Below are 16,528 nucleotides of genomic sequence, written 5' to 3'. Positions count from 1 at the left end.
GAGTTCATCATTTGCACATGTTCTGTTTCTGAGATTCTGAGAGAAATACTAGACCTGTGGCTTTGCATGGCTTTCCCCTTGAATTTGACCCAAGTGAAAATAGCCACACCCTAGGTCAGGAGGTAGCCCCCAGTGAAGGTGAGCTGGGGCACTTCCTGCCCCTTGCCTCCTGCCAGCCCTGTGGGATAGAGTGAGTTCCAGGGAGGCACTCTAGTCCAAGCTCGTTCTGAAGCCAATTTAACCTTAATTATCCCCTGTCGAGCTCATCTTCTTGCCTTGTCTCTGGCTTTCCCAGTAACTACCCATGATGGTTCTTCCTTCCATCTGGGGAGTTTTGCTTTTCCATGTCCATCCACAGCTCTGGGAAGAGAGGCAGATCAGAGAGGATTATCTCCATTTAGCAGATGAGAAAATTGAGGCTTGGAGGGGATCACTGCAGTTAGTTGGTGTCACAGATGGGTCCACTGGCCAGCAGGTCCAGGACCTTTCCCCTTATGTCACACACTTCCATCCACAACAAAATGCCCGGTCCCAGGACTACAGGAAGCACACCTTCAAGGTAATCCTAAAGAAATACCACCCTATCAGCTTCCTGGTTTTGTGGGAGCAGATTTTCCCTTGATGGACACTCAAAGTCGGGTGCTCCACATGTATGGGCCAGGTATCATCTGCATGGACACTTCCCTAAAGCCTAAAGCTCTAAACCCACTTAGCGTTTAAGAGACCACACAGTGATTACGTTCAGAACTTTTTACATTTTATGTAAAATTTTACGTTTACATTTTACATAAACAATGAAAAGATGGGGAAAGCCCTCTAAGTCCCACTACTTAGAAACGGATAAGAAACAGAGGATACTTAACCCTCTGTTTGATATTCTGAATATTTTCCTGTTTCTCTCAGTGTATACAGACACACACACACACACACACACAATAGATTTGCACATACATTTTGCAAACTTTTTTTCTCAACCATCTCTAATGATGCTCTTTTCCTGGAAAAAGCATACATAATCTTAAACTTTTTAATTATAAAAGTAACACATGTCCGTTGTTGAAAGAGAGAGGGAGAAAGGAAGGAAGGAAGGAAGGAAGGAAGGGGAAAGGGAGAAAGAAAGAAAAGGAGAAAAAGAAAGAAAATTAAACTATTGTAATCCTCCCACTGCAGGTTATTACTATAAATTTATATCACTCCAGATATTTTTCTGTGATTATATATTTTATTAAACAAATTGGGATCTTTCTGTGCAACACTGTTTGTATATGTCACCACGTAGAATATTTCCATGTCAGTAAAATACTTATCTGTACTATTTTAATGACTACAAGTCATTTCATTGTATAAATGTACAATCAGATATTTTATTTAACCTTTTTTTCTTGGACATTTAAAATTTCTTCCATGGCATAACAATACTAAGATTAATATTAGGTAATAAAAACCATTGCACATACTTAACTATTAGGATAAACACTGAGAAGTAGGATTGCTAGCTCGAAGAGAATGTACCTAATAATTTTAAGGCCCCAAATTGCTAACTTGCCTGCCAAGAAATATTGTGTATTTGTGTTTACTCTCTTTTTTTCTTGACTGGCTATGCCTGAGTTTCTTCTGTTTTATACACACACACACACACACACACACATATATTGTTTTCTATTTTGACAAAGTCTAAAAATGAATGAGCATTGGAAGTCCATCCACAAAAAGGCCACGTCATCATCTGTCACATCTGAGGTTAAACAGAGCACACCTCCTGTACCCACTTCCTGCCAAGCCCCACACAGGGCTTCCCGCCTCTGGCCCCCCTCCCCTGGACAATCACGACAGGATCAGAACAGTCCTGGGTAGTAGCTCACCTTGGGTTACCAAATACTTAGAAAAGGGAAAAAATGCCATCTGAGGACTCTTTTGAAATTTCATATTGACTTTTTAATCCTTAAAATAACTGTTAATTTCACAAATATTATATAAATTTATTCCACTCCTTGGAGAAAAGTAAAGCTAAGTCCCCACTGACATTTCCTCCAATCCAAATATTCTATTTCATATCCGTGTTGGACTTTTATGATTTGATGAAGCTGGCTCATTTTCTGTTTCAGCTCAAATTTACTTATGTTCATTGAGCACCAGGGGCTGTGAGAGGGGCTGGGGGCGGGGTGTGGACACAGGCCTGAGTCAGGCACCGTCTTGGCCTTGGGCTGGGAGTGGGGGGAGAGAGACAGACCCAGACACCTACAATCAGTTTAAGATGGAAGGGAGCACACAAGAGGGGGGAATCCTTGTGTCTCGCAGGTGGGGATCCATGAGCTGCCAGAATGCGTCCAGCCCGCGGAGACTGGTTTCCCCCTGGACAGTTCGCGCCGACCTTAGCATAGCTCTAACTGTCAGAAAGTTGTTCTGTTCCAATCGAACCTCACACAACGTGCCCATTGATCCTAATTCTGTCCACGGAGCAATGGAATCGGCCTAATTTCTCTTCTGCCTGACAGCCCCATCAGACTGCTAACAACAGCTGTACTGTGCTGCTCCCCCTGCCCAGCCAACATCCCCGCCCCATCCTGGACCCCCTCCTTGGGCTTCCTATCCAAGCACATCCTCCCCAGGACAGGACCCGCTGGCATGGGTAAACCCTGGCCTTGGCGGCCAGGCGGGTGTCTACAGGTGCTCTCAGGCTGTATGGCTAGATGTCGCCATCCCCCCCATCACCCTGGAGAAGGAAGGCATTCAGAATCGTGTATTCTAGGAGGGCCAAACGATGAGGCGAATTAAATCTCAGGGGTTCTGACGGGAAAAGGAGTGATTAAGAATTATAATTAATAATTTGACGCAGACAACGAGCCTGACAGCAAGGAGTCGCCTGGCACAATTGTTTCATGGGTTTTGCCTTATTATCAGCCTCATAAGTTTAGCCTTCCTCTAGATGCACTAATTAGGTAATTAGCTCCCTAAAGAGCATGCCTCTTAAAAGTGCACTGCAGGCTGGGTAAGAGGCGCCAGCAACAGAGAGGCTTTTAGAGCTCTGCTCTGCAAACCGGGTGAAGGCGACAGGCCAGCCAGGGTGTGGGCAGCTGTGGTCAAGGAAGTTGCGGGACGTCCACCCACTGGTCAGTGTGGTATAGGACTTGTTGGGCCCAAGGTCTGTGTGTAAAAGACACACAAAAAATGATGGCTCTCGCCCTTGTGAGCCAGTAATACTATGCCCATGGATGATATTGATGATGATGGTGATGACAATTATAAATTCAATAAAGCAGTATATAGAATAGAAAAGATCACCAAGATGAAATTAAGGATCTATGGTTGCTCCCACTAACTACTTTCCGTGGGCCTGTAGTTGAGTCACTTCATCTCTCTGTGCCTCAGTCTCCCACTCTGTGAAATGGGGCCATCCCTCCAGCCTGCACTTTGGGGCTGAGTGGTCTGTGCCCCTTCAGCCCCACAGGTTTCTCTGAGGACCATCCCTGCTGCTTGTCAGGCCCATGGAACATGCGGGAAATGGGAGGAAATCAGGTTTCTGAGTCTGGGGGGAAGAGAGAGAAGTGTGTGTGGAGAGATGGCTGTTGGTGGTTGAGTCATTCTCCGAACAAGATGGCACCTCTTGTTCTTTCGTAAAAAATAGTATTTTTTTCTTTTCTCAATAAATGAACATTCGCATCCATGATAATAGTAACGCATGCTTGGTATAGACCGTCTAGAAAACATACATCCACAGTCCCTGTCCTGGCTCATCCCAGGCCCTGCCTCAGGCGTCCTCATTTATCCATCGTTTGGCTGGGCTGCCCCACTCTCGTCCCGTGCACGCTCTGTTCATGTGTGTATTTGTTGCAACACAGTGATGATTACACTGTTTACAAGTTCATATCTGCGTTTTCACTCATTTTGATGGGCAGTTTCAAGTCACCTCTGGATCTTTCCAATTCTAGAAAGGGAAGGAGCCCTCCCTAAAGGGGCACAAGGTCCAGGTGTCCAAAACTGGGAAACTAAGGGTAGGGCTGGGCTGGCTGGCTGGGCTCCCTCTGCTCAGGGGCTGAGGCTGGGGTCCCCTCATCCCCTTGCTTTCTCCCCTGCGCCTCCATTCAGCCTGTGACAGCCACCTCTGGCCTGGGTTCCCAGCAGTGCCCCAAGGCCATTTCCGGGACGCTACCCCTCATCTCACCCCACACTGGGAACTGTGTGGCCTTCCCTCTCCAAGCTCTTCTCCTCCAGGAAGTCTCTGTACTCCAGAACCTTTTAGGGCTTTTAGGGCTTTGCCTAGCTACAGCTCACTGCCCTCCCCCGCAGTGCTCCCCTCTCTCTACTTTTTTACCCACAATTTCAGGGACATTTAACAACTCCAATAGTTTGCTGATCCCATGGCAAGGAGCAAATGCATAGTCACTAAAAACAGAAAAAGCAGGACAGGACACAGAGCAGGACAAAAGGGGTGGAAGGCCCTGCCCACAGAGCTCGGCCTGAACCAGGCCACCACCGTTTGGTCACACCATCAGGCCTCAATAAACACAGCATACAAATCCCAGAGCCTCGGTCTCCCAGCGTACCAGGCTGGGGGCTCCTTCTGGCATCTCTCCAGGAGCACCTCCACATTTGCTGCTGCTGGTCTGCCTGCTTGCCTTCCTGCTCTTACCTGGCTTCCTTTAACTTGCTAGTGCTTGTGAGCAGCTGGCCCTGGTACTGAGAAGAAACTGCACAGGGCAGTGAGCAAGGGAACCCATGGTCTGGCCCATCGGTTCCAGACTCACGGTGGACAGGTCCTCCCCTCTCTGTGCCTCAGTTTCCTCAACTATCAAATGGGTTTGTTAGGGTGGGTGAACCTTGAGGTCTGTGCAGCTCTGCCTTTCCCCAAATCTCCCCTCTCTTGGGTTCTCAGGCTGGGAAAACATCCTTCCTTATGTATGTCCTGCTCCCTTTGACCTAACATTCCTGCTAAGCCAGGCCACCTCCTTGCACTTAAACTTCTGAAATCTGCACTGCAAGTTTCTGAAATCTCAACCATTTCTTATTTCCTGCTTTCCTACTGCAGGTTTCCCCTGCATGAGAAAATTCCAAACCCTAGAGTCTTGCAGTCCTTCCATATTAGCCTGCCGCTACTGTTCCTGGGTGCTTCACCCTGAAGGGCACCCCACTGCTCCCCTCGGGTGGGAAGGGCATAGACTCCGGAGTCAGACACCTGTGACCATGTGCAAGTAACTTCACTCTCCTAGCCTCAGATGTACTCAAAGCAATGACTTTCTAATGGTGGAATTTCATGTGGTCTAACAAATATTTGAGGGAAACGTTTTGTCTTTATGAGGGGAGAAAGAAGAGGTGACATTGGGGCATAAAATCAAACCCTAGGAACCTCTGAACTCCTTTCAAGAGCAAACGAGGACTGAAGAAATCAGCTCAACCAGTCCTACAGCTACTCTCTAGGTAATTTGCTCTTTACTTCACTGGGGGCACCCGTAGAGTTTTCTGAGGCTCCATCTCAGCACCTGAGCCAAGCTCATTCTTAAGCTCCAGGGATGAACCTAGACTCCATCCTAATTTGAAAACAACCCCCCCGGGGGAAAGGGGATGCTGTCCAGGAGGGCTCCCATGTCAGTGTGGTGTGTGACTTGCTTCCTGGGAGCACCCGAACGGCCAGAGCACCGCAGGCCCTGCCCAGCACCCTGGGTTCTGCCCAGCCCAGCCTCTGGGCCTGCCTCTGGCCTCAGCCCAAGCTGCGCTTATCTCCAGAAACATCTCCAGGCTCCTCTTTCCCTCCCAGCTGCCTAAAAGGTGTTGGCGACCTCCAGGAATCTTTTCAGGGAGTCTACTGTGCAAACCTCTCCTGGCCTTGCTGTGTCAGCGCCTTTCCTCCCCAGATTCTCAGCCCTCCCCCTCCCCCTCCCCCTCCCCCTCCCTCTTCCTTCTTTCCCCCTCCCCCACCCTTTTCCCACCTCTCCTCTCCTCCCCCTCCTCCTTGGCCTTCCCCCCCCCCCCCCCCGCCCTCCCCTCCTCCTCTCAACCCTTCCCCTCCCTCCTCCCCTCCTCCCCTCCTCCCCTCCTCCCCTCCTCCTTGGCCTCTCTCCCTACCTCCCCTCCTCCGTCTCCTGACCCTTCCTCCACCTTTCTCTCCAAAGCTCGCTCCCCACATTCTCCACCTCTCCTCCCTCCTCCCTCCCTCTCTCCTATCCTTTTGGTAAACTTTGCATCCTGGTATTTAAATCTCCACTCATTTCCTGGTTCAGCTGAGGCTCTGATTCCAATTATATCACCTTCATCCCCGCAAACAGACAATTCCGGGCAGTCTGACTATTTGCTGAGCCCATTTATATAACCACTTCCCCCCCCTTCCTCCCTTGCCCCTCCCTGGACCCCTGCAATCTGCGCGCAGTCTGGACGTGGGCGACCAGAGAGGTTCTGTCGCCCCACCCCATCCCCCGACCCTGCTCCAGATCCCCTTTCCCTGGTTCTTCCTAATGCCACGATGGTTTGTTCCAAGATGGTGGGTCTCTGGGTCGAGTCAAATACCCATCTCCACAGCTTGCCTGGGGGATGTTTACAGTTTGATAGGTTTTGCTGGGGAAAGCATCCTCACAATCAGGATAGCGAACAAAGCCATTAGGTCCCAGGAACCTCCAGCCCCTTGGTAATCCTCCCTCCTGCTTTCCTCGGGTTCCCCACCCCCAATCTGGGAACTAGTTCTCAATACTGCCTCCTTTAGGGGTTTCAGCTTCTTGCTGGTACTGTCTTCCCATCCTGTTCCCATTACCCGCCCCCCGCCCCCGCCATGATAACAGGGTTTCCACCCCTTGTTTCTTATTACAGCTGCTCTCTCTGCCATGCTGGCCTCGCAGGGCTGCCTTGCCCGCCTGTGTCCACGTCTGGGATTCTTCGGTTTAAGTATTGCCCTCTTCCTTTTGTTGCCACTTTTGGAAACCAAGGCCCCCTGGGAGGAGGCGCGCACTAAGTCTGAACCACCTGGGGACAGAAGAGCTTGTCAAGTGCTTTCTGCAGGTGAGATGCTGGGCAGAGGAGAGGATTCTGCTGGGAAAGGCTGCGGGGGAGGAGTCCAGCCAGAGTCGTTCAGCCCCTCAAGCTGCGGGGCTCTGGGGCAGGGACTGTCACCAAAGCTGGCGATGGGCAGAGAAGCAAGCAGCTTCCTGCCACCCCGTGCGTGGCCCTGTGCTCACCTGATGTACACGCAGCAGCCTTGCCATTCGGTGAAACATTTCTCATTTTTCCATAGCCTGGTTCAGGTCACAAGATGCTCTCAGGATTTTTTTTTTTTTTTTGCGGTACGCGGGCCTGTCACTGTTGTGGCCTCTCCCGTTGCGGAGCACAGGCTCCGGACGTACAGGCTCAGCGGCCATGGCTCACGGGCCCAGCCGCTCCGCGGCATGTGGGATCTTCCCGGACCAGGGCACGAACCCGTGTCCCCTGCATCGGCAGGCGGACTCTCAACCACTGCGCCACCAGGGAAGCCCAGGATTTTTATTAGTATTATTATTTGGTTCTAAAATAAGACCCTAGAAAGAGTATTCCAACTGAGTTCTTAATTCAGGGCACCTTCTAAATTAGCTGTACAGGAAGACGCACAGCGTCAGGCATGCTGGGGCCAGCCTGTACCGGCTTGTGAGCGCTGGAGCCGGTGGTTAAATTTTAGGAGTTTTGTAACCAGTGGTTCAGCACAGTCACTGAAATTGGCCGTGGTGGGAGTATTTACACCATAGAAATCAGCACAGTCTACACACCAGGGCCCCCCCACCCCCACATGCCTCCTTTGTTCTGGAGAGCTGGTTGTCAAAGCTTTCCTAGCACACCACTGATGGGGCTGGAAGAAACCTTGGAGATCCCAGGGACGATACTGCCTCCCCCCACGCCCTGGAGCAATACATCCTCAGGGGGCATTTGGAAAGTGTGTGCAGGGGGCTTCTTTGGGGTTGACTTGCTGGGGGGCAGTATGGTATTAAATGAGCCAGGGTCATGGACCCTATGTGTCCTGCAAGGCCCGGCGCAATCCCACATGCCCCAATGTTGTATCGGGATGCAATAGTGCCTCTGCAGAGGCACTAAGATTCCTTGCCAGCTCCTGGCTTTGTAAAGGAGGATCCATCAGAGTGTACCAGGCACCATGTGTGGGGTGATGTAGATGAACAGCTCTCAGCTCTGCCTTCCCGTAGGCCTGAGATCACTCATCTATGTGAAAGTCTGCAGTGGCCACAGGAACCAAGGTTGCGCATATCCTAAATCCCATTCCAGACTCTTCCCACATCAACAGAATTGGGGGCCAGAAGGGAGGACTTGTCTTCTGAGGAAAGACCAGAAGTGAAGAGGAAGGGGGCATACAGGCTTTGCAAACACTCTCCACACTGTTTAGCCCCGTGGGAGTGAGCCACCCAGTTGGAACACATCTCCTGCAGAGCCACAGAGACATTTATCAATGTGTTGCCAGCCACGGCAGGCACTATGGGAGGGTGGTGTTAGCAGAAATCAAGGCTGAATTATCCCAAGACAGCTGGGTGTGGGCTCTTCTTATATAACCTCCACACCCCGCTGCTCTGAGCTGCAGGGCTTGCCTGCCCAGGGCCTGGGAGGCACTGCGGTGTGCCCTGGCATTGCACAGCACACCCACACGCTGCTGGGCCAACCCGTTCACTTCCGCCTGGGGAATGGGCCACCCAGGGAAACCTGAAGCTTGCCTCCGGTTGGAAGACAGACCCCCGAGAGCACTTAGATCCCTGTGTTGCTTGCCTCTCTTGCATCCTTATAACAAATAAAAAAGAAGAAGAAAGGATCTCCTATACCAGGGGCCTTGCCAGGCACTGGCTGGATTTTATACATATTTATGTCACATACCATGCAATTTACCCATTAAAAGTGTACAATTCAAAATTTTTACTATATTCGCAGAATTGTACAGCCATCACCACAATCATTTTTAGTACATATTCATCACCTTAAAAAGAAACCTTATACTTGTTAGCAGTCACTCCCCATTTTTCCCTAGAGCCCCTGGCAACCATGAATCTACTTTCTGTCTCTGTAGATTTGCCAATTCTGGATATTCTGCAAATATGGAATCGCACAATATGTGGTCCATGGTGACTGGCTTCTTTCACTTAGCATGACGTTTTCAGGGTACATCCATGTTGTAGCATGTAGTGCTTCAGTCCTTTTTACTGCTAAATCATATTCCCTTGTATGGATCTACCACATTTTGTTATTTGGTCATCAGTTGATGGACATTTGGTTTGTTGCCATTTTGGGGCTCTTATGGACATTCATGTACAGGTTTTTACCTGTGGACAAGTGTTTTCATTTCTCTTGTGTATATACCTAGGAGTGGAATCACTTCGTCATATGTTAACTTTACATATTTTTTTATCCATTTGCCCAACTTGCCAAGGCAGCTATTATTATCCTTGTTTTATAGATAAAGGAGGCAAGGCTCTGAAAGGTGAAGAGATTGCCCAAGACCACAGAGCAAGGGAGTTGTTTGGGCTGGATTCAACCCAGGTTGCGTGACTCTCTCCTGTGCCGAGATCTCTCTCCTGTGCTGAGATCTGCATGCTGCTGGGTCAGAGTCTCCTGCATCCCACCAGCTTTCTCTTCTCTCAACTCAGTAAACCATGATCCTTTCCTCTTTGCCAGAGGCCTTGGTTGTTGATGGTGTCTTTGTTGTTTTTCTATGAATCTTTGCCTCCCTGGAGGGGCCAGACTAGACCTCTCATTTCTCTTTGTGGGAGTGGGCTTTTCTGATCTCTGGAAGTCTTGGGCTGGTCTGTGGCCCACTGGTACCCCGGCATTTTCGTCTCCTGTATATACAGACAACCGGGTCTTCCGTGTCTTATATTTGCCTTTCCTGCCTCTCTTCTTTATAAATTTAATCAGTTGACTTGGGTTCTAATATAAAACCAAACAATCATGCTGTGAATTATGTCCCCCTTTTGAAAAGTTGTCGTCCCTTCCTCACACGCCCACTTTTATGTGTTTTGCGCTGGTCTAGTGAGGAAGGCTGACTGTGTGGGATATCATTGCAGTGCAGCCCTGGGCCCTGCCTGCCTTCATCCTCCACCAAGACATCACACTCCTTGCATGCAAACCTCTGTCTGCTTAGGTCATCCTGTTCTATTTTCCTGGTTTTGATAACCATTCTCAGTTGTGTCTGGAGTGAAATAGTTACCATGGATGATAACTCTTTCTATCAAGCTCTATCTACTTTTCCAAGAAGACTAGGTTAGCTAACCTTTCCAGCCAGTGTTTACTGAGCATCTACTAGGCTGGAGTATGTTGTGCCTTCACTGTTCATACATATCTTTTTGATGATGAGGTGATAATAACCATGGAAATGTTTTCCTGTTGTCATCTTTTGCTATCCTATGGTTTGATGGTGGATTTTAGGATGTTCTCCAGTGCTTCAATGTCAGAAGTTGTCAGTGTCAAAAGCTTTCTTTTTTTTAAAAGGTTGTCTTTTTAACTCACCTCTTGATTTTTTTTTCAAAATAGAAGCTACCTGTTGGCAAGTTTCCTATTTGAGGAGGATCTCCTGGTATTAGACATGAACCCCCAGACAAGCAGCTGGTGGTTACCTGGGGCTTCCATGGCCAGGGCTGTCAGTCACACAGAGGGAGGGAACCAGCAGTTCCCAGATGGCTTGGGGTGGTGGGGAGTTTGTCAGCACAATTACTGGGTCATCTAGGGCTCAGTTGCATTTAGAATGAGCAAGGGGCCCGACAGTCAGGCTTCAAATATATGCTGAGCCCATACCTACAATGTGCCCCATTTGGGTGTTATCACTCACAAGCTCTGACCTGGAGCAAGTTGCTTCACCTCTCTCTGCCTCAATTGCCTCATCTGTAAAATGGGCATAATAGTAGCATCTACTCAGTGGCATTGTTGTGAGTGTTAAATGAATTATTACGTGTAAACTCTTTACAACAGTGCCTGGCACGGAGTAAGTGCTCGGTAACCGTTAGCTACTTGGAAAACCAAAGCTTAAACCTGTTCTGTCCGATACGGTCATCTCTACCACAGGTGGCTCTGGAGCACTTGAAATGTGGTCCAGACTGAGATGAGCTGGAAGTGTAAGACTTAGTGTGAAAAGAAGAATGTAAAAGAGATCCTTAACCATTTGAAAAATATTGACCACGTGTTGAAATGATAATATTTTGGATATGTTGGTATTTAAATATGTCCTTAAAATGACCTGTTTATTTTTATTGTTTAAATGTGGTTACTAGAAAATTTTAAATTACATACATCGCCTGCATCTGTGGCTCACATAGGACTGTGCTGGTCCAGATCAGTAAAAAGTAGCCAACAATGACTGTCCAAATCTTCAGCCTTCAGTCTGAGAATGCCCAGTGTGGAATTGAGTTGGGTGCCGCCAGGCAGCTCTGAGAATGCCTGTTGTGAGGCCGGAGGAGGGGGAAATGGGCTCGGATGAGGAGGGGCGGCTCCGGGAGGCCAGGGACTGGGCGAGCCTGCAGGCTTCCTCCCTCCCCACGCAGCAAGGAGGAGGCCAAGAGGAGAGGAGCTTCCAGGCCAAGGACGCTGTGCGCCAAGGTGTGGCGACAGATTGGAAAGCTCTGAAACGATGTGCAAGGAGACCAGAACGCCCCGTGACCTGCTTTCTCCCATCCTGGGCCGGGGCGGTGGCTCCAGCCCCCCACCCCCACTGCCCTGACAGCAGGGCCCTCCTCCCGATCAGGTGCCCAGACTTGCTCGTCTGCATCCCCCTTCTCCCCCTTGCAGGGCTCAGGCTTGATTTTCGACCTTGTTTTCCAAAGGCAAGCCTGCCTCCCCCTCCCCCTCCCCCTCCCCCAGTCCCCAGGGGGTTGCTTCAGCCTCCATTACCAAACCCTGTGACAAGAAATGCGGCCCCCTTATTAAAATAATGTAATGTCTAACTAAAATAGAAACCCCAGATAACAGTTTTTGATGTTTTAATGACTGGGCTCATTAGACAGACTTCCCACTTAAAGTGTCTGTCTAGCAATTAAGGCTAAAAAAATCATAAATGATGACCACACCTTCTGTGGCTTAATGGTTACTCTGAAGGCTGGTCTTATTATCTTGGTGATACAGTCTGTGATAAAAAAGAATTTAAGATACTCTCCCAAGATTTATTTCCCCATTAGCAAGCTGGAGGAGGAAGGTTAAGAGTACTCTTAAGGTCAGAACTGGAAAGGGAGCGGGTGAATAATAAGATGCCTTGAATTTCCCTCCTGCAGAACTAGCCTCCCCCTCACCCCGTGGGGAGGTCGCTGCACACAGAGGGGTTTAACTTTTGCCTGTCACAGGCAAGTCTGTGAATTGTTACTCCAAGTGACCCCAAGCAGTTTATTTAGTTAATTGTCAAAAGCATGCAGGCTGAACTGTAGAATCACCTACTTCCATGTAAATTACTTTCACTCCTAATCTGCTGACAACGAGGAAACGAGGAAACGTAAAAAAGGGAACGCTTGATGAGAAAAACCTGGGAGAAGGCGTCCAACTCCTTCAAACCAAATGTCCCTGATGTGGGGGGCTGCTGATGGGAGAAGAGAGAAGCAAAGCACCACCGAAAAGTTTACTGTTGCCAAAGAGATGGCAGTGTGGGTGCCCCCTCCTGGGAGTGCCTGGGGGCTCGGACTTCAGAAGGAGGAACTTGAGAAGGGCTGCAGCCCAGCAGCTTAAAGGAGACACAAATAATTGAAAAGTGAATTGCTGAATTGCATTAGAAGTTGGTATAGGAGTGGACGCCTTTAGCCTTTTATTAGGCTTGTCTTAGGTGATGACTGATATTTGGGGAAAGAGGCCATTGACGGAGCCACTGTACCTGTGCTGGCGGGATGGGAAAGGCTGCCAGCTGCCTGAGACTGGACACCAGAGATAACCAGGCTCCTTATCAGAGGGGCCGCCTTGATTCCCACCCTCCACCCCAGCCAGCAGGAGGGTTTGGTAGGGCTGCATTCTGCCAGTTCATTTTTAGGAATCACATTTAATCACCCAACTTGCCCAGTCCCTCTGCTGGATCTGTCGCCTTGCAACCTCTCCCACCCCCCTGGTAGATCAAGTAGGCTTGACATTGGTGGAACCAGGGACCTGAGTCCCCAGTAAAGGCAGAGCTGCAGGTGCTATCGGACAGTGACAGAAGTTTCCAGGAGAAAGGGAAGCTTTGAGGAGAGATTGGGTGATGGCCTTGATGGCAGCCCACCCGCCTGATTGAAACATGGCTTCTGCAGTTGCTGGGTTCTACATAAGACTTTCCCAGCTGTTTGTCAGCTTGCAAGCCATGGGCTTTTCCCTGTCCCTCAGCTGTGGGCTGCAGGACACCTCGGCGAGACACAGTCATTCATTCCTTCACCCAGTAATCAGTTACTGGGATCCCCACTGGTTAACCCTCCCCCAGGACTCTCCTCCCAGCTCACTTTGCTGTCTCTTGCTTTGACCGCCAGACCTGTGGTTGGGATGAGAACGCAGGCTATTAACGGCTTTGCTTTCGCAGACCTCTGCTCCACCTCTAGAGGACACGGCAACAAGACTACTTGCCACGAAACTGCCTTAAAGTGGCCATGGGAATTCAAGGACTCCTTATTTTTGTCTAGACCCAAGAATGCCTGAGTCCTGATGCACAGCGTTTAGGGAGTATTGAGATAATCTGTTACATCGCTTAGCGCCGAAGTTCAGTTACAGTCTCTACTAAGAGGAAGTTGGGAGAGATTTTTGCACCAAAGTTACCTGCCCCAGAGTGAGAAGAATAACCTAGAAGTGCCTCACCAGGTTGAAAAGCGCTGTGACGTGTGGTTGAAAATACAATTACTGCCTCTCAGGCAGGGCAGCTAATGTATGGGCATGGTTGGATGCTGCTTTTTATCACCTTGACTGCTGTTTCCCCAGAGCTGTATCCAGGTGGAACCATCCTGCTCCATGCTCCCTTTTTCGTTTCAAAGTGTTCAATTTTAATGAAACAGATATGACGTCAGGGAACAGAAGTCACTTAGGGAGTAACTGCATATGCAAACCACTGTGTAACTCTGCCATTGAAAATGCAATAAGACCTTGATTAAGTGCACCCCAAGTAACCAGAACTCTCAATTCCTTAGAATTCTACTTTCAGGGGGAAAAAGCATATGATAAGCGGGGAGGAGGGGAATCTCGTCTCAGGAATTTTTTTTTAACTTCTTCCAAGGTCTGCCTAGACTCAAACTACCTTCTTCCTAAATCCTTCTTCACCTCCCTTTAAAAGCCCTCATGATGGAAAGTGATGTCAGAGGGATGACCCTGAAATGCATAACGTCAGTTCAACTCCCTTATTTTACAGACAAGGACCCTGAGACCCAGGGAGATGAAGTGACCTGCCCCCAAGCCACATACCAGCAGCCAAGTCTCTTAAATGCTAGTCAAATGCTGCAACTATGACCCACCACAACCCTCAACATCAGCTGCCTAATCTTTTTTTTTTTTTTTTGCGGTAGGCGGGCCTCTCACCGTCGCGGCCTCTCCCGTTGCGGAGCACAGGCTCCGGATGCGCAGGCTCAGCGGCCATGGCTCACGGGCCCAGCCGCTCCGCGGCATGTGGGATCTTCCCGGACCAGGGCACGAACCCGTGTCCCCTGCATCAGCAGGCGGACTCTCAACCACTGCGCCACCAGGGAAGCCCCAGCTGCCTAATCTTTAAAATCACCACAATGGCTGCACGTAAACTGAAAACAAGAGGGGAAAAAAATGATAGGGGTCCGGCCAGACGATAGCATCATTGTCCAGGCAGCCGTGACCAGGCTGCCCACGGGGTCCAGAGCATCTGACTTCAGGACCGCAGTTGGACAATGGCCAAAACAGAGTGCAATGGCCATTTGAATTAGCCGTCTTTTAGATTTGGTTAGAATCAACAAGAAGCCTATTAAACTTTAAAAGCCTTTACAAATGCTTTAAAAGTCCTAAAACTGAAAAGGCTGGGGTGCAGCCCGGCATTGCCTCTTACTGAACACTTCAGCCTTCCCAGGGCACTTCGTTACCTGCTCTTCTGTGAACTCCTGTGTCTGCACCTGAAGGAATCCCTGTCCCTGGTTTTTCCCCAGAGCTGCCCTTCAGGCCAGCCTCGGAATAAGCAGTCACTTACGTAGCACAATCGTGGGGCAGCAGGAGGACAACCCTCTCCCTGTTCCAGCCTCAAATATGCACTTTTCCATGAACAGCCTGAAAAGTGTCTTAAATTCCACTCTGAGTCATCGAGTGGGGCCTTTTTGGATTTCAGGAGATCTGGGCCAGTCCTAGGCCTGGATATCCTCAGACGCATTTCTTCCCTGCCCTGCTCCGCATGCTGGGGGCTGACCCGAAAGCTGCATTGCCCGGGCTCCCTTGCCAGTGGGTTTCTAGCTAGGTTTGGCCAATGGGAGACACTACCTCAGGGCAGGAGGGCAGGAGGAAGGGGAAAACCAGGTGTCTCCCTCTCTCCCCACCACCCTTCTTTAAATCTGGTGGCATCTCTACCATGCCTGTGTCCTGTCTGTGGCTCCAGCTTCCCCCAGGTATCCTCACCATTGTCTGGCACCTGCAGGAAAGCTCTGAGTCAGTGCTCTGTTAATACTATCTCCTCTCCGGGTATCCTACCAGCTTCTTGCTGTTGTTACTCATGACTTCTCTCACGTGCGCCCCCCTCACTAAAGTCTCTGTTGAGTTACCTGGTCCTCACTGGTCCCTGACCAATACAAGATCCCCATATTAAAATGCAAGACCTCCTCACACCTTCAACAACAGTGTTCAGTGAAGATCAGCTATATATCACGGGCTTCCCCCAGAGGGCAAAAATTTGACTTAGTCAGCTTTTGCCTAGAACCCACAGTTAACAAGTCAACCCAAAAAGCCAGTTAAAGCAGGCCTTGGAAACCAAAGGTATATGAATACCTTAAATATTTTGACTTAGAATATATGTGGACATTTCTTCACTAATCTCTTGAGGTTGGTCAAGGCCTCTTATTTGTATGTGGGTTTAGTGGTTGGCGTTCCCCACTGTTCTTCTTGCATAAACTTCACATCCTCATAAATAAGTCATCTTCTGCGGTTTCTAGAATGGATTTATTAAAGTGAAGAACTTAAAGACACATACAAAGCATATTTGAGTACAAAATTCTTCTAGGTTTCTGGTTTGCTTTCCAATATTTTATTATCTCATTCACACCTACCTAATTAAACAGCATTTTTTTAATGACTCACCTTTGAGTCTGTCACTTTCATCTGCATGTAAATTTCAGTTTACTTTCTTTTCTTTTTTTTGGCTGCATTGTGTCTTCGTTGCTGCGTATGGGCTTTCTCTAGCTGCGGCGAGCGGGGTCAACGCTTCATTGTGGTACCCGGGGTTCTCATTGCGGTGGCTTCTCTTGTGGCGGAGCACAGGCTCTAGGCTCACGGGCTTCACTGGTTGCAGCACATGGGCTCAGTAGTTGTGGCTCGCAGGCTCTAGAGTGCAGGCTCAGTAGTTGTGGCACGTGGGCTCAGTAGTTGTGGCACACGGGCTTAGTTGCTCCACGGCACGTGGGATCTTCTCAGACCAGGGATCGAATCCGTGTCCCTTGCG

The 16,528-nt window shown here is 49.3% G+C and overlaps 1 protein-coding gene across 5 annotated transcripts in view; it reads left to right on the top strand.

Moving 5' to 3' along the window:
• ZBTB7C (zinc finger and BTB domain containing 7C) overlaps positions 1-16,528 on the top strand; it is a gene marked incomplete at its 5' end in the record, with an annotated part of 374,377 nt that overhangs the window by 300,879 nt on the left and 56,970 nt on the right. Inside the window, one exon of one of the 5 annotated variants that reach the window (XR_014295747.1) lies at positions 6,796-6,871. The exons of the other annotated variants lie outside the window; for them this stretch is intronic. Of the gene's footprint in view, positions 1-6,795; positions 6,872-16,528 lie in introns of those variants that run through there. 5 annotated transcript variants of the gene reach the window in all.

Source organism: Mesoplodon mirus (assembly GCF_964341445.2).
Source record: "Mesoplodon mirus genome assembly, chromosome: 13".
In the NCBI taxonomy this organism is placed as follows: domain Eukaryota; kingdom Metazoa; phylum Chordata; class Mammalia; order Artiodactyla; family Ziphiidae; genus Mesoplodon; species Mesoplodon mirus.
Note: the sequence above shows the minus strand (reverse complement) of the source record. Positions and strands in the feature narration are given on the sequence as shown.